A 22,279-nucleotide genomic window follows, 5' to 3' on the forward strand; every position below is an offset into this window, starting at 1 on the left:
TCTTAAAGAAACATTCATCAAGACTAGTAGGAGGGGCAGAGATGGATACAGAAAGGAGACGCAGTTGGGTGGCAGCTGACGGACAGGGCTGGTGATCCCACATTCACGCATGGATAAACCAAGAGGAACAACAGGGGAGCAAGACAGACTGTGAAACACAGGATTTCAGCACGGAAAACTAAAGACTCAAAACCCCTGGCTACAAAAATCTGTGGGGGCTGTGGTGGCAGGGGAAACTGCCACACTCACAAGAGAGTCTGTGGGAGAAGCCTATGGTGTCCTAGAAACCCACCAACCTGTGAATCAGCACCTAAAAAGGCATAATCTGCTTGTAGGAAGCAAGGGAAGTGATGAAAAGTGAGGCAAGAGCTGAGCAAGTGGCATTGGTCTCTCTGACCTCTCCGCTACATATGGCACCACAACACAGTAAAGTGCGTTGCCCCACCCTGGTGAATACCTAAGGTTCTGCCCATTATAATGCAACAGGAGCTCCAAGACAAAGAAGTGCAGCCCAAATGGAAGAACAGATCAAAACTCCAGGGAAAAAACTAAGCTATGAGGAGATAGACAGCCTATCAGATGCAGAGGTCAAAACACTGGTAATCTGGATGCTCACAGAATTGATAGAGTTCATTCACAAAATGAAGGAAGATATGAAGGCTATACAAAGTGAAATAAAGGAAAATATACAGGGAAACAACAGTGAAGGGAAGGAAATCAGGGTTCATATCAATGATTTGGAACAAAAAGAAGAAATAAACATCCAACTGGAACAGAATAAAGAAACAAGAATTCAAAAAAATGAGGAGAGGCTTAGGAACCTCTGGGACAACTTTAAATGATGCAACATCTGAAACATAAGGGTGCCAGAAAGAGAAGAGGAAGAGCAAGAAATTGAAAACTTATTTGAAAGAATAATGAAGGCAACTTCCCCAATCTGGCCAAGGAAATAGAATTCAAGGAAGTCCAGGGAGCCCAGGGAGTCCCAAAGAAATTGGACCCAAGGAGGAACACACCAAGACACATCGTAATTAAATTACCCAAGATTAAAGATAAGGAGAGAATCTTAAAAGCAGTAAGAGAAAAGGAGACAGTTACCTACAAAGGAGTTCCCATAAGGCTATCAGCTGATTTCTCAAAAGAAACTGTACAGCCAAGAAGGGACTGGAAAGAAGTACTCAAAGTAATGAAAGACAAAGATCTACATCCAAGATGACTCTATCCAGCAAAACTCTGATTTAGAACAGAAGTGCAGATAAAGTGCTTCCCAGATAAAGTAAAGTTAAAGGAGTTCATCATCACCAAGCCCTTATTATATGAAAGGTTAAAGGGACTTATCTAATAAATAGAAGAAGATAAAAAACTATGAACAGTAAAATGACAACAAGCTCACAACTATCAACAATAGAACCTGAAAAACAAAAACTAAGCAAACAACTAGAACAGGAAGAGAATCACAGAAGTAGAAATCACATGGAGGTCCTCAATGGGGAAGGAAAGGGGGGGAAATGGGGCAAAAAGGTATAGGGAATAATATGTATGGTAGGTAGGCACAAAATAGGCAGGGAGAAGTTAAGAATAGGAGAGCGAATGGAGAAGCCAAAAAACTTATAGGTATGACCCATGGACATGAACTAAGGAGGGGGTGGGGAATGCTGAAGGGTGGGAGGGAATGCAGGGAGGAGGGAGATAAAGGGAAGAATAAAATTGGGACAACTGTTATAGCATAATCAATAAAACATACTTTAAAAATAAAATAAACATAAAAATAAAAAATGGTTACAAAATTAAAAAAAAGGAAATGTAAATAAGAATGCTTATCTCATAGGGTTTTAACTTAACATAGACATTTATAGACACCCACATATATTAGGTACTATATGGTGCTTTCCTATATGTATGGTGATGAGTAAATACAGTGTACACATTGTGCTGATGTTCATTTTAAAAGTTGTCTTAATTAATAAACATCAGGCTAGTTTAACTATTTAATGAAAGCAAATTTCTAACATAACAAATATAGAATAGTATAATGAATTCCTATTACCCATCTTCAACAGTAATCAATTCATGCCATTCTTGTTTCACCTAGACTCCCACTTATTCCCCCTGTTCCCTGGAATAATTTAAAGCAAATTTTAAAGAAATAAAATTTTATTTGTAAATAATTAAACATGAATCTCCAAGAGATAAGGACTCCTTTTGAAAAAAGTAGTCCCATACCATTATCACACCTTAAAAAGAATTAACAATAATTCTGTAGTATTTTCAAATATACAGTTTTTGCTCACCACTGTTTAATTTGTTTGTTTGAGTCAAGATTCAAATAAGGGTCATATTTCAGTTTTTTGTTTAAAGTCTTTCTGGATCTACTCATTTCTTGGCAATTGTGTTTTTGTTGTTGCTCTTGTCCCTTTGTTGAAGACAGCAGGTTGTGTGTCCTGCAGTTTCCCATTATGCAGCTTTTGCTTACTGTATCTTTGAGCTATCTCTACCAGGCTCTTCTGGTCTCAATATTTTCTGACAGTTGTAGGTTAGATCTAGAGGCTAGATCAGATTTAGATATGTCTTTTTAGACAAGATTTGTTTATTGACAGAGTTGGGTAAGTTTGTATAAGGAAGTACAATACTGTTTTGTCTTTCATTGTGTAATAATATCAGTCAATGGTTACCATTATTTAAAATGTCAATCATCTAATTATATCATTCCTTTTTTCATTTAAGCTGGGGGATTTTATAGAGAGAAGCCTCTTTTTCTCAACTATTTGCTTACCCTGAGATACAACAGCATTAAGTGCTTGAGGCTTTCTCTTTATTTACCAGCTTTCTCAATGATGAGTTTATACCTTTAACTCCAAAGGTAATCAATGTTTTTTAAAATATTACTATGAACTAATGTATTCAGAAACATTTAATGCATTCCAAATTGCACTTGTTAACCATACCAAAGCTCAGATTTTTCCATCTTTGCTCAGTGGGAGTTAATTCAAGTAGACACTTGAATATTTTAGGGAACTTTCTTTCTGATATATAAGATATTCCATGCTCATCTTATGTGTTTCCTGCTGCAGACCTGAAATTTGCCTTTTCCCCTAAAAACCCAGGTTTCTTTCAGTAGAAAATACAGTTTTTCTAGAAAATAAAATCTAGGAATTAAAAATTCATGTTGCTACTGAGTTGGTCATTATTCTATGTCTTTTAATTGGCAAAGCAAAGGTGATTAAAAAATTAAATAAAATACATTATGAATTTACACTGATGACTCTAACTTAAATTCAGGGTTATAGAATTTTAATAAAATTTGTCCTTACCAGTTCACTATTTTCTTACTTCCATGCTGAAAATCTTGCTTCTCAACAATAAAAATATAATTACTCATTTGCTTTAACCCACACTGCATATGAAATACACATATAAAACTACAACCAACAATATGATTATCCCAAAATAGTTTATGATTTATGTTTTCACAGCTCATTTTGTCCTTAGGGGAAAACATTGTTTTATGATCCTTTGTAGTAGTTTTTCTCTCTATAGTAATTTTACCAATCAGATATTTAGCTAGATATATTTATTTCCTTTTACTTTTAAAATTTATAGATTGATTTTATATTTAATTATATTTTAAATTTTGTAAATTATGTTCATGACTTCAAATTAAAACCTATTAACAAAGTATATTAAAAACACCATCTTTTGAATCATAAGACATCTTTGAGTTTCCTCCTTTTCACCAGGGGAATTTCGGGGATAGTTTGTGAATTCATACTTCTTTGAAATTTCTAGTTACAGAACAGACTTAGGGGGTCATTCATCTAGAACCAGGTCCCACCTGGGAATGAAGGGAGTTGGCTGGCACAGAATACCTATGGAGAATAGTAATGAGAACACACTTTAGAAACTGCTCAGACCTCTATTGCTTAAAGAAAAAGTACACTAAATATCATGCAATATTTTGAAAGGTTTGAAAATTAAATAGATATCAGTCACATTTTCTTTCTACTCTTGTGATATTTTATGTATTTGTTTTAGAGTTGACTTTAAGAGACTGCCTATTACTTGCTATTCTGCATTTTTATTTGACTCTGTATCATAAACATTTTCCATGTTACAGCACTTTCTCCTATGATCATTTTAATGGTTATACACTACTCCACCTTGTGGATGGACCATATTTAATTAGCTGCTACACCATTGTAGAACATTTATGCAGACTCTAATTGTTTACTGTTATAATTTTAGAATGAGCACATGATGTTTTTTCCTTTGTTCCTTTTTATTAAATTGATTGGGGTGACTGGTTAACAAAATTATACAGGTTTCAGGTGCACAATTCCACAACACACCATCTGTATAATGTATTATGAGTTCACCACCCCAAGTCAAGTCTCTTTCCATCACTGTTTATTACCCCTAAAGTGACACTTTATAAAAATTATCTAAGGATTGTCTTCAGCTGTGACAGGAGTGACTGGTAGTATTTTTGATCACTTGGGTACATAACACTTTATCAGGTCTTTTTCACCGATTAGATGAAATATTTGCCAATTAGAAAGCAAGGAAGAGCAAACATTAAATGTTATTTTTAACCAGCTGCCAAGAGAACACACAGATTGCAATAGTATCTGAAACACTTGACCTAAAGTTGCCCCTTGTGACCAAAGTAGTCTCTTCTCAAGAAACATTTCCCATGTGTTTCCCTGCTGCATGGAAAGTGTGTTTTCACCATTCTCTCATCCTGTAGATCATACCGTATGCCAGCTAACCAAAGCACCTCATGCCAGAGAATTGAATTGATCCTCCTGCAGATCTAGGTTTTCTTTAATGTGAACTAAATCTCACAAACATGCAGCTAAAATGATCGGCCGCAGCACTGAAGCTCAAGGGAGTGCTGTGGCCTTAAGTATAATTGCACAACTATCAAGAAGGTAAAAAGGAGATGAGCTGGGGTTTTGGCTATGTGGAAGTAAGAACACATTTAGGAAAAAAATGTTGGGTAATAGAGCAAATTGGATAAAAGTTAGGAGGCTCCAAATGACAATGGGGAAGAGAGTTTGAGTGTTGTAGTTTCCTGAGTGATCGAAACTGGGATCTCCCTCAGTGGCACCTTTCATTTAAATCAGAATTCAGCATTTGTGCAAAGTTAAGTTTGTTAGGGTACAGTTCTAAGAATGTCTTGTGAATGGCGTTGGTAAACCATATGCAGAGCTGTGATTCAGAATGCTTGTTGGAAGATGTGGTATGGTGGCTTCAGAGTGTTAATTTCCACATAGTTTCAGGGTTATATGGAATGGGGCACTTTCAACATCCCAAGAGATGTTGCCCTGGTTGGTTGGAGCTTTATTTTGAAGATCACTAGTGAAGAGAACTTTTGGAAATGTGAGTGGAGGCAGAGTATTAAAATTTACTCTTTAAACTCATTAGTCATGTCTGTCATTTAAACTCAAAGAGGCATTCTTGGGGTTCTAGAGAGTTATAATGCAAGTCTGTGACAGGTAAACTTAATTTTCTTACATTTGGCCTTGAACTAGACTAAATAAATAACTATGAGATGTGAAGAGGACATCTTTTGAGATATTATGAGGATGATGTGTTTTAGTATTAAGATTGTGATTTTTGGATGTTTTATGTTTCAGAGATTTAATTCCTGCCATATTAATTTATTTGTTAACCAGAACAGGTATCTATATTTTGAACTAGATATTCATATTATGCAGGAAGCAATTTTGCACCAGACAATTCCTATTGAGAGTTAAACAGTAGGACCCTACTCACATGAGACTTAAAACACACCTCATTGCTCCACTGTTTAACTGGAATGTAACTCTATTTAAAAATTTACCAACTTCACCCTGGCTGGTGTGGCTTAGTTGCTAGGAGTGTCATCCCATAACCCAAAGATTGTGGGTTTAATTCCTAATCAGAACACAGACCTAGGATGCAGGTTTAATCCCCAGTCCAGCCCCATATGGGAGGCAACCAATCGATGCTTCTCTCTTGCATTGATGTTTCCCTTTCTCCCTTCTTGTTTCTCAAAAAGCAATAAAAAAAAAAAATCCTTGGATGAGGATAAAAACAAAACAAAACAAAAACCCCAGTTTCATTAAGACATGAAGACCCAGAGATAAAGAGCAATTCAGCTAAAATAATTAGCTAGAGTTTTTCATCTGTGAAGTCATTTGCCAACCTTAATCATTAACCTGGCCTTTAACAATTATGCATTCTTACTGGCAGCCTTACTCTCATCTTGAACTCTTCAATGCAACTGAAATTCTCCTTTCTTGAGTTAACTTATTCAACATTTCTTCAATCAGCTGAGCTGCAGGGGATTTCTCAGACAAATAGGATGGTAGTGATATTGTGATGTTTTGAGCGGTACATAAAAGACCACCCTCAACTATCTCTGGAGGTTCAGGAGGCCATTTCATTCTTCTTTGGATCAATCTCTTAACATCACTTTGTGAAAAACATAGGAAAGTTGACTTGACAGAGGGTAAAGAATTAGAGTCTTCTTATAACCTTGTTTTTGTGGCAAATACCACATCCCACTTTTTTCAAGACCCTTAAGAAGGACAGCTAAGAGGAAACTTCAGTTTGTTTAGGGAAATGGGTTACAATTCTTTTACCATGACACATAAGACAAATTGTAGCTCGTGTGTTACCTCCCATGGGTTATTTTAAATGCTTCTCAGGTGTTTTGGATGTGCAGCCAAATTTGAGAACAGCTGGCTAGTGGAAAGAAGGTAACACAAGGGTCATAAGTACTGGCACTGGCAACAACAAACTATATAATGTGAGAGCTAAGGTTTAAACCTTACAAACCCAAGTTCATATCTCCTCATTTACAAGATAAAAGCCTTAGAGCAGAAGTTTGCTAATGTTTCTCTTTTATTTTCCTAAAAAAAAAACTCTACTCCTTCTGACTCTAGGACAACAATTTCGACCTTTTTCATCTCATGACATGCAAAAACTAATCACTAAAATTCTGCAGCACACCAAAAAACATAATTTTTGCCTACCTGACAAAAAAATAGATATAATTTGGATTCATTCACACCAGATGGCTATTGTTGGGTTGGCTGTTGTCATTTTTTTTTAATTGACAATCTAAAGGAAAAGAGCTCTGTGTCCCTGACTAAATAGTCAGGTATTGCATGTTTTAAACTTCTTGCAGCAGACTCGTGGAAAATCATTAGTCTAAGATCAGTCATCAGCCTGCCTCTTTCTTTGCTGAATTACGTAATGCCTTGTCAATAGCTAATTGAGTCAGTTGATTACAGAAAAACTTAAATCATGCTAATCAAAGTGATAATACATTTGAAAAAAATGCTTATTATATTCTTTTTAAATTGGCTCTAACAAAAGTTGATTAAGGTCCTTAAGATACAAGGACTTATTAACCAATAAGAAAATGTGCTTGGGTCATGAATGAATAATTTTCTGAAAAGATTTAATTTATTTATTTTTACAGAGTGAGGAAGAGTAGGTGAAAGAGAGGAAATTTCTTTCCTCTCTTTTCATAGATTTCATAGATTGATTGGTGGCCTCTCACATGCTCCCATCTGGGGACCTGGCCTGCAGCCCAGGCATGTGCGCTGACTGGGAATCAAACTGGTGACATTTTGGTTCACAGAATAACGTTCAATACACTGAGCCACACCAGCCAGGGCTGAACAATTTATAGGGAAATAACGATGGGTCATAACATTTGTAAATAAGTGTTATCTTGTTAATAATAAAATAAATATAATTTTGAATAATAATAGCATAGCTTTGTGGGCTGTATCTCATTATATCAGCCAAAGTAAAAGAAATAAGATGCTCAGTGGTAGTGAGATGGAGAAGTTTATTGAAGGGGTGTTATCAATTGGCACAGCCCTGCTGAAGGAAGATTCAACAGCATGGACCTAAATTCTTAATGTGTGTACCTGTTGACCAGTGTTTCTAAGAATTAGAGTAAGAAAGTAATTAGCCAAGTATTCAAAGATGTTTATAGGAATATATTTTTTAATATTCAAAATGTAAAAACAACCTCAGTGACCTCCAATTAATAAATTTTAGAACATTTCAAAAGACTCAGTTATAGACACAAAAGATAATGATGTAGAGGTATGCTTATCTACATAAATAGATGTTTGATATAGAGCATTAAGTAAAAACACATGTGTAACCCATATACATGTACATACAGATACATTTACATATAAACAAAAAATGTGCATAACAATAAAAATTGAAAGATTATAAACGAACATTTCAACAACAGTTCCTCCCATGATGATATTAATTTCCCTCTTTGATTCTCTACATTTTATATCTGGGTCTTAAAATTTAAAGTACAGTATTGATCAAATTTTAAAATTTAAAGTTGTTCTAATTTAGACAAATATAAGAGAAAATTATACTATTTCAAAATGTGCGGGTGACCTCTTAAGGGTTTACTTTTAAGCTCTTTGAGAACTTCATTAGGTCATTTGCAACTAGTGACTAAGTCAGGATTTTTTAAAATTCTGTCCAGTTCAGGCCAATACTAATAAACCTAAATTCCAAAGTTACAGAGCAAGCAGAGTTGAACTTTGAGAGATCAGTTTATAAATGAAAGCCTAGTTAGTATCCATTCTTTTGCCCTCTCATCCCATCCCATTTTAACTTGATCATTTAAAATTAAATGAGAGGGCAAATATGTCATAATAAAAAAATGTTACTAGGGACCTTTCAGTCTCAGACTCAGTTTAAACCCCAAGAGAAAAGTGGCCAACCAACTCACATGCTAAAAAGGGACATGTGTTACCAGATAACCAAACTAGGACTGGCCAAGGACCAGTTTCGTAACCAAAGGTAATCACCCATGTCTGGTCTATGGAAGAGATTTCAGAAGTTGGAATAATTTGCTGCAGATTACAAGAGAGTTTTAGGAAAGATTGGTCCACTGTGTGCTCCCCTCAGGCATGTCCCTACCCCTTTCTACTGTGGAGGATGGGTAAGGGAGCTGTCCCCTCATTTCAAGTCTAAAGAAAGAGGCTTTAATGGGACTGTTTGAAAAGCTTGATCTGTGTACCCTAGAGCTGGGATACTGGTGTTTTGGGGTTCAGTTGATGCCTGAGAAATAGAAAAGCCAGACATTGTGGCTGGCTAGTTACTGTCATACAAAACAAATATTTGCTGTAATAAAACAGCTTGAATGTCTAAAGTTTATCAGGACATTAATTATGTTTTGCAGTGGCCAAATGTAGTTAGGTTAAAGAAAGGGAGACAGAGAAGGGGAAGTGGGCAGAGAGAAAGAGAGAGAGGGAGAGAGAGAGGTTGATTTTGGAATTATTTAGAGAGGGTTAGAAAACCTCAGTAGAAAGAAGGAGATGTGTTGAATGACTATGGCTGAAGGAGGAGTAAAGAGCCAGAAGAGGTGCATTTGCTGGGTGAGAAGAGAGTTCTAAATAAGATGGCAAAATTTCTGGGCTCTATTCTGTTCCATTACCTAGTCAATGTACTTAGTACCTGTTTTTTACATCAGTACCATTCTATTTTGATTACTATATGCTTGTAATATTTCAACAGCATGTAATGTGGTGGTCACCAGAAAATAGTAGAAAAAGCCCCTGCAAACCTTGATTGGGGTATAGAGAAGTGGATGATATAACGTAAGATGCATTGCATAACAGAAAGACAAGCTAATAACTGTGCTACCACCCTGAGCAGAAGGTGTGCCTGAGTTTCATAATGTATCCTGACTCATGACATAGCCAGGGAAGGAGAATGCCCTCCCTGGAAGCCCCTGTGTCACAGGAACTCTTGCCCTGACTAAAGATGGCAGCCAAAAGAAGGTAGAAAATATAGGAAAGTGGCAATTGTAGCACATTGTGGGAGGAGCTGAGAGGAGGCCACATAGGAATCTCTGGGTCAAGATTTAAAATAAGGATGGGCAGCCGTGAGGGGAGAGCCATTATGAAACAGCTAGACAGTTTGTAGTAGAGCTAGTCCACCATGGTGGAGAGCCATGCAGGCAGAGTGAGGAAAGGGAAGGAGGAGGAGTAGCCATGGGTAAGGAGGTTTGAGCCAGAAGGGAATTCAGCCATGAGTCTAGGAGTGAAGAAACAGACATGTAGTTTATAGTGGAGGAGTTAGACACACTGCATGTAATGATGTTGTAGCTATGTAGTTTATAGTCAAGATTCTGCTATAAGGCCTGGTATAGTAAGGGAGAGAATGGCATGATGATGCTGCTGTGTTCATGCCTGCTCTAGTTGACTTCAAAGCCACCAAAGACTCTGCCTTGCAAGATGCTGACCTGCTGTCTCACATACCCAGACTTTATTTGGACTTTTGGCATTTGGGACATAGAGAGACCACTCTCTCTTGGGTCTTGTGCTTTCCCAGACTTCACCATGATTCAGTGCAACATGGCACACTTTTTTCTAGATTATTATATGGAGGCTGAGAACAATGTACCCCAAATCCTGAAGGATAGAGCTGTTGTGAGAGGATGGTGACTTTGAGACCCACAAGCATACTTTCCAGAGGGATTGGAGAACTGTTTGTACAGCTGGCTTAAGATAATGATATGGGGAACTATTGGGTTTGTTTTCAGCTAATAGCCCAGTGGAGAACAAGGGAAGTGTTGGGTCTTGTGGGAGAACGGGGTTTTCCACTGGAGTGTGCCAAGCCCCACCCAAGGTTTCACTCATGTAAATAAACATCTATTTCTTTAAACACTAATTGTTGGGTCATGCATCAAGGTGCTACATGCCTGGGCCCTGCTTAGCTCAGTCACAATATAGTTTGATATAAGGTTACTTGAAATTTCCAACTTTGTTCTTCTTTCTCAAGATTGCTGTAGCTATTTAGGGTCTTTTGAGGTTCTATATGTGTTTTTAGGTTTTTTGTACTAGATTTGTGAAAAACATCAACATAAGAAACATTCAGACTCTTCTGGCCAAGAAGGAGGCATAGGTAGACACTGCCTCGCACAACCATAAGAAATGTCAAAATTAACCTCAAAACAAAATACAACCAGAACTGTCAGAAAATTGAACTGTATGGAAGTGCAACAACCACGGATTTAAAAATTAAATATTCATCCATAGGGTAGGAGGGGCAGAGACAGGCATCCACGGTGGAGAGGTGGTATGGAGGTGGCATGGAGGCAGCAGAGAGGCAGCAGTGGTGGTAGCCAGTAGAACAGGCAGTCCCACATTCACATGTGGTGGATAAAAACTGGGAGGGACACCTGGGGAGTGAGCCATCCCAGACCCAGGCTGCACAGCCCAGGGTTCCAGGATTATGTATTTGGAAAAATAAATCCTCATAACTTCTGGCTGTAAAAACCAGTGGGGGTTGGGGCAGTGGAAGAAACTGCTGGTCTCTCAGGAGAGTCTGTTTAAAGGACATACACAGCCCAAGAATATATCCAAACCTACCCCTCTAGGCTTCAGCACCAGGGCAGCAGCTAGAAGAGCACCAGTTGCAAACAGAAAGTGGGGGAAGTGACTGGACATGGGGTGAGAGCTGAGCATGCAGCATTGTCCTCTCTCCCACCCTTCCTCCACATACAGCACCACAAAGCAATGAAGCAGGTTTTCACCCTACCCCAGTGAATACCTAAGACTCCATTCCTTACAACATAACAGGTGCACCAAGACAGGGAGTCAAAGCAGCACAGAAACAAACACAGGAAGGCTGCCAAAATGAGGACAAAAAGAAATATGGCCCAAATGAAAGACCAGATCAAAACTCCAGAAAAAAGAACTAAGCAAAATGGAGATAACCAACCTCGCAGATGCAGAGTTCAAAGCACTGGTGATCAGGATACTTAATAATCTTCTTGAGCATGGAACACGCATAAGGGAAGAAATGAAGGCTATACTTAGTGAAATAAAGTAAAATCCACAGGGAATCAACAGTGTGGGGAAGGATGCTGGGGTTCAAATTAATGAATTGGAACATAAGGAAAAAATAAATAGTCAACCAGTACAGAATGAAGAAACAAGAATTCAAAAAAAAATTGAGGAAAGAATAAAAAGACTCTGGGATATCTCCAAACATGCCAACATCTGAATCATAAGGATGCCAGAGGGATAAGAGGAACAAAAAAAGACTGAAAACTTATTTGAAAAAATAATGAAAGAAAATTTCCCTAATTTGGTGAAGGAAATAGACATAGAAGTAAGCACAGAGAGTCCCAAACAAGTTGGGCCCCAAGAAGACCACACCAAGACACGTCATAATTAAAATGCCAAATGTTAAAGATAAAGAGAGACTTAAAAGCAGCAAGGAAGGTCAGAGAGCTACCTACCAAGGAGTCCCCATAAGACTATCGGTTGATTTTTCAAAAGAAATTTTGCAGGTAAGAAAGACCTGGCAAAAGTATTCAAAGTGATGAAAAGCAAGGACCTGCAACCAAGATTGCTCTATTCAGGAAAGCTATCATCTAGCATGGAAGGGCACATAAAGTGTTTCCCAGATAAGATCAAGTTAAAGGGGTTCCTCATCACCAAAGCCTCTTATTATATGAAATGTTAAATGGACTTGTCCAAGAAAGAGAAGATTAAAACCATGACCAGTGAAGTGACAACAAACACAACTATTAGCAACTGAATCTAAAAAAACAAAAACAAACTAAGCAAACAACAAGAATAAGAACAGAATCGTAGAAATAGAAATTACATGGAAGGTTATCAGTGGGGAGGGGGAAGGGAGAGAATGGAGGAGAAGGTACAGGGGTTAAGAAGCATAATTGGTAGGTAAAAAATGGCAACGGGGATGTTAAGAATAGTATAGGGAATGAAGAAGCCAAACAACATATTCACAACCCATGGACATGAACTAAGTGGGGGGATTGCTGGGGGAAGAGAGTACCTGGTGGAGGGGGGCAAGGGGAAAAATTTGGGACAACTGTAATAGCATAATCAATAAAATATACTTAAAGAAATTCTCAAACCTGTAGAGAATTTTTATGAGTTTATTTCAGCCAAACTGAAGACAATTGCCAGAAGCAAAACCTCAATGAATTGAGAATATTCTCCAGGAGTTTAGCACTTTATTTTATACATTATAATCAATGGAGGAGGCATAAGAAAGTTATAGTATGTTCACTGGTGGTAGATTATGAAGGTGGGAGGAGGCAAAGTTAGGAAATTTCTGGGACTAGATAAAAAGTAAAAGAAATAGATTTCTTTTACATAGGAGGGTATAGGATATTTAACAGTCAACAATTAACATGATAATAAAAATGATGAAAGGATTTGTGGTCTCTGCTCTTGTGGGAGATTGTGCCTGGAAGCTTCTGGAAAAAAAAGGAAAGAAAGAAAATTACACTGACATTCCAAAGGTATGTTAATTTAGATGCAAAGAAAGCAATAGCCTCCCTTAAAGTTAAGATTGACCCTTGTAAAGGAAGATAACAGCCTAAGATATGACTACCTGCCATAATTCACTTTTAGTTAAGAAGTTAATTTCATATAATCCTTTGTGGTTACTTTCATTTTCTGAGTTTGTAAGACTGCCATGTAGGACTCCTTTGAGTTGTGGCCCCTTTTCCATCCAAAAATTCCATTGCTATTTTTTTTTAATTTATTTTTTCAAATACATTTGTCTCTGCCTACCCCCCACCACTTTCCCTTGCTCCCTCCTACTTTCCCTCCCTCAGCTCTTACACTTTGGTTTTGTCCATGAGTCCTCGCTATATGTTCCTTGACTTTCCCCTTCCCTTCCTTTCCCCCGCCCCCCCCTTCCCTCTTGTCTCTGTTGATTTCTTTTCTTTCAGTGTTCCTGGTCTTATTTTCCTTGCATCTTTGTATTGTTGGTTAGGTTCCACTTATAGGTGAGATCATATGGTGTTTGTCTTTCGCCCTCTGGTTTCTTTCGCTTAGCATAAAGCTCTCCAGTTCCATCCATGCTGTCATGAAGTTTAGTAGTTCTTTTTTTCTTTCTGCTGCTTAGTATTCCATTGTGTATATGTACCATCACTTTTTGATCCAATCATCTACTCATGGGCATTTAGGTTGCTTCCAACACTTGGCTATTGTCAATTGTGCTGCTATGAACATTGGGGTGCATAGGTTCTTTTGTATTGGCGTTTTGGTGTTCTTAGGGTATAGTCCCAGCAGGAGGGTCACTGGATCAAAAGGCAGTTACATTTTCAGCTTTTTCAGGAAACTCCGCACTGCTCTCCATAGTGGCTGCACCAGTCTTCATTCCCACCAACAGTGGACTAGGGTTCCCTTTTCTCCACAGCCTCGCCAGCCCCTGTTGTTTGTTGACCTGTTTATGATGGCCATTCTGCCCGGTGTGAGGTGGTACCTAATGGAGGTTTTGATCTGCATTTCTCTGATGGCTAGTGATGCTGAGCATCCTTTCAAATACCTCTGGGCCCTCTGTATCTCTTCCTTGGAAAAGCATCTGCCCAGGTCCTTTGCCCATTTTTTGATTGGATTGTTTGTCTTCTTGGAGTGGAGTCGAGTGAGTTCTCTCTATATCTTGGAGATCAAACCTCTATCTGATGTATCATTAGCGAATATATTTTCCCATACGGTTGGCTCCCTTTTCACTTTGCTGATGTTTTCTTTAGCTGTGCAGAAGCTTCTTATTTTGATGAGGTCCCACTTGCTTATTCTTTCCTTTACATCCCTTGTTTTAGGAGACATATCAGTGAAAAAATTGCTGCGTGGGATATCTGAGACTTTCCTGCCAATGTTCTCCTCTAGGACTTTGATGGTGTTGTGACTTATATTTAGGTCTTTTATCCATCTTGAGTTTCTTTTTGTGTATGGTGCCAGCTGATGATCCAATTTCAATTTTTTGCATGTAGCCATCCAGCTCTCCCAACACCTTTTGTGGAAGAGGCTATTATTGCTCCATTTTATGCTTCTGCCCTCTTTGTCAAATATTAGATGCCCATTTAGACCTGGGCTTATTTCTGGGCTTTCTATTCTGTTCCACTGGTCTATGGATCTGTTCTTGTGCCAGTACCAGATTGTTTTGAGTGTAGTGGCTTTGTGGTAGAGTTTGATGTCCGGTATTGTGATCCCTCCTACTTTGTTTTTCTTTTTAAAAATTGTTGAGGCTATTCCGGGTCATTTATGGTTCCTTATAAATTTTTGAAATGTCTGCTCGATTTCTGTGAAATATGTCATTGGTATCTTAATAGGGATTGTGTTGAATCTATAAATTGCTTTGGGTAGTATGGACATGTTGATGATATTAATTCTTCCAATCCATGAGCACGGTATCTGATTCCGTTTATTTGTGTCTTCCTTAATTTCTTTCTTCAATGTTGTATAGTTTTCTGCATACAGGTCTTTTACGTCTTTGGTTAAATTTATTCCTAGGTACTTTATTTTTCTTGTTGCTATATCGAATGGTTTTTTTTTTTCTGATTTCTTCTTCTATTTCATTGCTGGTGTACAAAAATGCCTTTGATTTCTGAATATTGACTTTGTATCCTGCTGTTTTGCCAAATTCACTTATTAGGCTGAGGAGTTTTTTGGTAGAGTCTACAGGGTTCTCTATGTACACTATCATGTCATCTGCAAACAATGATAGCTTTACTTCCTCCTTTCCTATTTGGATGCCTTTTATCTCTTTCTCTTGTCTGACCACTGTGGCTAGGACTTCCAATACTATGTAGAAAAGAAGCGGTGAAAGCAGACATCCTTGTCGTGTTCCCGATCTCAGTGGGAAAGCTTCCAGTTTTTGCCCATTGAGTATGATATTAGCTGTAGGTTTTTCATATATGGCCTTTATTACGTTGAGGAATGCCCCATTCCCATTTTGCTGAGTGTTTTGATCATAAATGGCTGCTGTACATTATCGAATGCTTTTTCTGCATCTATCGAGATGATCATGTGGTTTTTGTCTTTTCTTTTATTTATGTGATGTATCACGTTTACTGATTTGCATGTATTGAACCATCCCTGCATCCCTGGGATGAATCCCACTTGATCGAGGTGGATAATCTTTTGAATGTATTGCTGGATGCAGTTTGCCAATATTTTGTTGAGGATTTTAGCATCTATGTTCATCAGCGAAATTGGCCTGTAGTTTTCTTTCTTTGTAGTGTCTTTATCTGGTTTTGGGATCAGGGTGATGTTGGCCTCATAGAAAGAGTCTGGGAGTCTTCCCTCCTCTTGGATTTTTTGGAATAGTCTGAGAAGGACAAGGGTTAGCTCTTCCTTAAATGTTTTGTCAAATTCTCCTGTGAAACCGTCCAGCCCTGGGCTTTTATGTGCTGGGAGTTTCTTGATGACTGCTTCAATTTCCCCAGCTGTCATCGGTCTGTTCAAGCTTTCTGTTTCTCCCTCCTTCAGTGTTGGAAGATTATACTTTTCTAAAAATTTGTCCATTTCATCAAGGTTTTCAAATTTCTTGGCATATAATTGTTCATAATAGTTTCTGATGATAATTTGTATTTCTGTGGTATCAGTTGTTATTTCTCTTCTTTCATTTCTGACATTATTAATTTGGGTCCTCTCCCTTTTTTTCTTGATGAGTCTGCTTAAAGGCTTGTCAACTTTATTAATCTTTTCAAAGAACCAGCTTCTGGATTGGTTGATCCTCTGAATTGTTCTTTTTGTCTCTATGTCATTCAGTTCTGCTCTAATCTTGACTATTTCCTTTCTTCTACTTGCTCTGGGATTTATTTGTTTTTGTGTCTCCAGTTCTTGAAGTTGTAGTGTTAGGTCTTTTATTTGAAATGTTTCTATCTTTTTTAGGTAAGCCTGTATTGCTATGAACTTCCCTCTCAGGATCGCCTTTGCTGTGTCCCATAGGTTTTGGACTGTTGTCTGTTCATTTTCATTTGTTTCCAGAAATTTTTTTATTTCTTCTCTTATCTCATTATTGGCCCATTCATTGTTTAATAGTCTACTGTTCGGTCTCCATGAGTTTGCAAGTTTTTGAAGTTTATCTTTGAGGATGATTTCCAGTTTCAAGCCCTTGTGGTCCGAGAAAAAGTTTTGTATTATTTCAAATTTCCTGAATTTTCTGAGGTTTGCTTTGTGTCCTATCATGTGGTCTATCTTTGAAAAACATCCATGAACATTTGAAAAGAATGAGTATTTTTCTTCTTTGGGATGTAAGGTTCTATATATGTCAGTTAAGTCTCTTTGTTTCAGTGTGTCATTCTGCGCCACAATATGTTTACTAATGTTTTGTTTGGAAGATCTGTCCATTTTTGACAGTGGGGTGTTGAAATCCCCTACTATCAGTGTGTTGCTGTCTATAGCTTTTTTTAAATCATCCAACAATTTCCTTATAAACTGGGGGCTCCTATATTGGGAGCATATAAGTTTACAATGTTGATGTCTTCTTGATAGATTCTTCCTTTAAGTATTATAAAGTGCCCCTCTGGGTCTCTCTTTGTGGCCTTTGTTTTGAAATCTACTTTGTCTGATACAAGTATGGCAACCCCAGCCTTTTTCTCATGCCCATTTGCTTGGAATATTTTTTTCCATCCCTTAACTTTCAATCTGTGTAGGTCTCTTGCTCTGAGGTGTGTCTCTTGTAGGCAGCATATGTGTGGGTCATGTTTTCTTATCCATTCAGCTACCCTAGTTTTTTGATTGGGGCATTTAGTCCATTCACATTGAGAGATATTACTGATAGAAACTTACTCATCTTTTCTCGTTGTACCTGTGTTCCTCTCTCTCATTCTTTTCCTTCATCTGCTTAAACCAGTCCCCTGAGCATATCTTGGAGTGCTGGTTTGGTAGAGATGTATTCTTTTAGCCTTCTCTTGTCTGGGAAACTCCATATTTCCCCTTCTATTTTAATGGAGAGCCTTGCTGAGTAGAGCAGCCTTGGCTGTAGGCCCTTGCTTTTCATGACTTGGAATATTTGTTGCCATTCCCTTCTGGCTTGTAGTGTTTCTGTTGAGAAGTCAGCTCCTAGGTGTATCGGGGCCCCCTTGTGTGTTACTTTCTCCTTCTCCGTTGTTGCCTTGAGGATTCTCTCTTTGTCTTTGACATTTGCCATTTTAATGATGATGTGTCTTGGAGTGGACCTCTTTGAGTCCCTCTTGAGTGGCGTCCTCTGTGCCTCTTGGATCCATGAGAGCCTTTCTTTCCTCAAATTAGGGAAATTTTCCATCATTACTTTTTCGAGGAGGTTCTCTATCCCTTGCTCCTCTTCTTCTCCTTCTGGTATCCCTATTATACGGAGATTATTGTGTTTCAGGTTGTCCTGCATTTCCCTAAATGCCTCTTCATTCTTTTTGAGCCGTTTTTCCATTTCTTGTTCTTTCTGGGAGCTTTTTTCTACCTTATCCTCCATCTCACTCATTTGATCCTCGGCTTCATCCAGCCTGCTTTGGATTCCTTCTACTGTGTTCTTCAATTCACAAATGGTATTCTTCATATCCTCTTGTGTCTTCTTGATAGTTTCTATGTCCTTTTCCAAGTTGATATAGTTTGCTGTAAGATCCTGATAGTTTCTCTGCAGTTTCTCATAGTTCTCTTTGAGCTGGCTGAGCTCATTGAGCTTCCTTAGAACCATTGTTTTGAATTCAATATCTGATAGTTCCCTTGCCTCTATTTCATATAGCTCTCTCTGTGGGGAGTCCCCTCTTCCACTCATTTGGGGGAAACTTCTTTTCCTTCTCATTTTTGTGAGAATCTGTTAAGTAATTTACTTATTATTTTTACTTCTGCTTCAATTGGGCCATCTAGATTTCCTGACTTTGTGGATTAAACTTCTATGGTAGTAGGTGGGTCTTTTTATTTATTTATTTTTCCCTTACTTTTCTTTCTAGGCCTGCCTCTGATGATGTCAGTCGTTGACACTATATGACCTTGGGTTGTTTGTTTGAGCCTTCCAGGAGTCTACTGTCTGTGTCTGACTCCTGCTTGGGGCAGCTCTGTGACCCCTTCGGTCAGGGCTGGACATTTTTTTGGGATCGCTCTGCACTCTTACGCCGGCTCCTTGATTGCGCTCCCCCGCCTGGCAGGATACCCCGCCCGCCTTGGCTCTTGCGTGCTTGTCCCAGACCAGGGGGCTTATTCACTACCTCGTATACTCATCTGCCTCCGCTGGCCGGCGAGCTCCCTGGCACTGGTCAATTTAGGGTCTTCTATTGTGTGTTTTTCCCGCTTTTGGCTCTTTGGGTACGTTGCTTGCCCTCGCCAAATGGGGACTACGGAAATGGGAGGAAGTCAGCTCCAGGACTCTCTGGTTAATCCTGTCTCCGATCTCTCCTCCAGGGACTCTGGGCAGCTCTGTGACCCCTTCAGCCCGGGATCTACTAATTCTGTGAGCCGCTCCACAACCGTTGGCCAGGCAGGTCAATTTATGCCTGCCCTTGCTGCTCTGCGCATTCCCTCACAGGCCATATTGGTGCCAATCTGTTGGAGGCCTTGCCGGCCGGTGCAAGCATTCGCCAGCCCACATGGGTCACACACACGCTAGCCAACCCATGCTGCTCACTCGGCGCAAGTGTGCGCGCCTGCACTGCGTGATTTTGGGGTGTCTATGTGTGCTTTTCAGCTTTTGGCTCTTTGGGGGTGTGGCCTCTTCCCGCACTATGGAGACTATGGCAAGGAGAAGTTGTCGGGACTCCCTGGTTCCTCTTCCCGTTCTTTTCCCAACAACTCCGTTCTTTTCCCAACACCTCCGTTTTTAGTCTCTCCTCAGGGGTCTCTGGGCAGTTCTGTGACCCCTTCGGCCAAGGATCCACCACCTGTGCAGACTGCGTTTCAATCGGGGGCAGTCTGGTTCTTGCGCGCCCTGCTTCTGCCTCTTTGGGTGCGCGCCTTTCCAGCCCAGAATGGAGACTACAGAACGGGGAGGGAGTTGTGACTCCCCGGTTCCTCCTCCCTTTCCCCAATGCCTCCATCTCCAGTCTCTCCTCAAGGCTCTCCCAGCCAGTCTGCACTCAGCCCTGCAGCTCACATTCACAAGCTGTGTGTGGAGTGCACAAAAGGCAGGTTAATTGATTCCTTTATGCCTGAGCGAGATGGTAGCTGCAGAGTGGGAAGTGTGTTATTACCGGGGCTCCACCGGCCACCGTCTCAGTTCTCTTCACAAAGTTTTCCTCACCAGTCTTTTCCCAGGTACCAGCCCACCCTGCTGCCACTTCTACTCAGAGATCAAGGAGGGTGGCTGCCACTGCAATTTTTGCATTTGCCCTTTAAATGTCTCTTTGCATCCCCAGCCCCCTGTCTCTGGCAGTGAGCGCCCCTAAGCTTTTCGGGGTTGCCTTTTGTCTGTAGTTTCTTGGTTTTAGCTGCTGTAGTTTAAGGGTCCCTGTTTATGATTCAGACCCCATTCTTCTCGGGGGGAGCTAACTGGCCGTTTCAATGTCCCTCTGGTGCTAGTGCCCGTGGGTGCCCAGCCCACCCTCTCAAGCCTCCACCGCACTTCTCACCCGTTGGGATGTGTGAGAGTCGAAGCCACTGTCCATGGCTCCAAGGCTCCTCTCCCACTATCGTTCCATTGTTTTCCAGGTGATTACTCCACTATTTAGTCGCAATTTCAGTTTGGTCTTGGGAGGAGATCAACGTGACTCCCATTCACTCCTCCGCCATCTTCCCCTCCCCTCCATTGGTATTTTAATAGGAATTGCATTGAATCTCTTCATTGCTTTGGGTAGTATGGACATTTTAATGATGTATTCTGTTACTAAATTTTTTAAAAACTTTATTGAGACATAATCGACAAAAAAAAAATGGTGGGTTTTCTGACAAACCCGCATATGGGCCACCACTGAAAGCTAACTTTTGAAACTACCACGCTCAAAGATAATACCAAGCACTGAACTGAAATCTTTCCCTCGACCTCACCACATTCTGCCTGCCCCGCCCCCAACTTCATTCTTGGTTGCACTATGAATGAGGGAGGAGAGATACTGGGGAAAATGAGAAGTATCTCCTCAGACTCTCCTTCCATTACCCTAGACAAATCCGAGCTAGGGGAGGGGAGATGGTTTTACTTTTTAATAAGTTGGAACTTTTGATTATACCATCTCTTACAGAACTGAGAATATGTTTTGGGTCTACAGGCACTGGAAAAAGATTCACAGTGTCTGACTTATTGTTCATAGAGCCTCAGGAAAAAGACTAGCAACACTTTGCCATAGTTTTTCCTCTTTGTGTCTCTCCCCTATTTCTCTTTTATTTAAAATAAATTATAGGCATCAAGACACTTAAGCTATAAATATTTATCTTATGTTTCCTAAGAATAAGGGCAATTTCTTCTAGGACCATCCTACCATTATCAGGACTAAGAAACTTAATTATCAAGGTTTCCATACCATCTACTGTCTAATTCTCATGCAAATATTCCTGAATGTTGCTTTAATGTATTTGTAACATTTATTCATTTAGTTTAGTTAATTAACCAGTATCCAATCTAGCTTTACACATTGGTGATTATATCTCTTCAGTCTCTTTTAGCCTAGAATAGTTCCTTTGCTGATTTTAATGACCCTGTATTTTAAAGAATCTAGGATATTATTTTTATGAATGTCTCACAGTCTGGATTTGGTTGATTATTTTATCTTGTTACAGTTCAACATTTTCCTCTATTACCTATATTTCCTATAAGCTTAAGTAAATTAGCTCTGGGTAAAATATTCTCTTTTTTTCGCCAGTGTAGTTCATAGGTAATGCTGTGTATTTCTTATTATGTCATATCAGATTGTCTTGTTATTACAGATTCTAAATTTAATCAGTTGGCTAATATGATTATTCCATTATGACAGTCCATTTTTCCCTTTGTAATTAGTAAAAAAAAATCTTTGTGAATCCTCTGTTCTTCAGCCACTTTTCTTTTTAAAATATATACACAAGTTTCAAGGTACAAAATTGTAATTTCATATCTGTATACACTAAAAAATGATTACTTCCGAAAGTCTAGTTACTATCCATCACCATGTAATTGACATCCCTTCATCCCCTTTTGCCACCCTCCTATTCTCTTTTTCTCTTGTAACCACTGATCTATTCTATGTCTATGAGTATGTTTTTGTTTTCTTTTGTTTGTTTAGATTCCACATGTGAGTGAAATAATACGGTATTTGTCCTTTCTTTCTGACTTATTTCACTTGGCATTATACCCTCAAGTTCCATCCACATTGTCTCAAATGACTTGATGTCATTGTTTTTTATAACCAAGTAGCATTCCATTGCATATATACCACATCTTCTTTATCAGCACATCCATCAGTGGATTCATAGGTTGTTTCTATATCCTGGGTGTTGTAAATAATGCTGCAATGATATTTTATCTTTGCATACATATATCTTTTTGAATTAGTGTTTTTGATTTATTCAGATAAATATTCAGAAGTAGA

This window comes from Pteronotus mesoamericanus, unplaced genomic scaffold, assembly GCF_021234165.1.
Source record: "Pteronotus mesoamericanus isolate MK-2021 breed Mesoamerican mustached bat unplaced genomic scaffold, CSHL_Meso_final contig_27, whole genome shotgun sequence".
Lineage (NCBI taxonomy): Eukaryota > Metazoa > Chordata > Mammalia > Chiroptera > Mormoopidae > Pteronotus > Pteronotus mesoamericanus.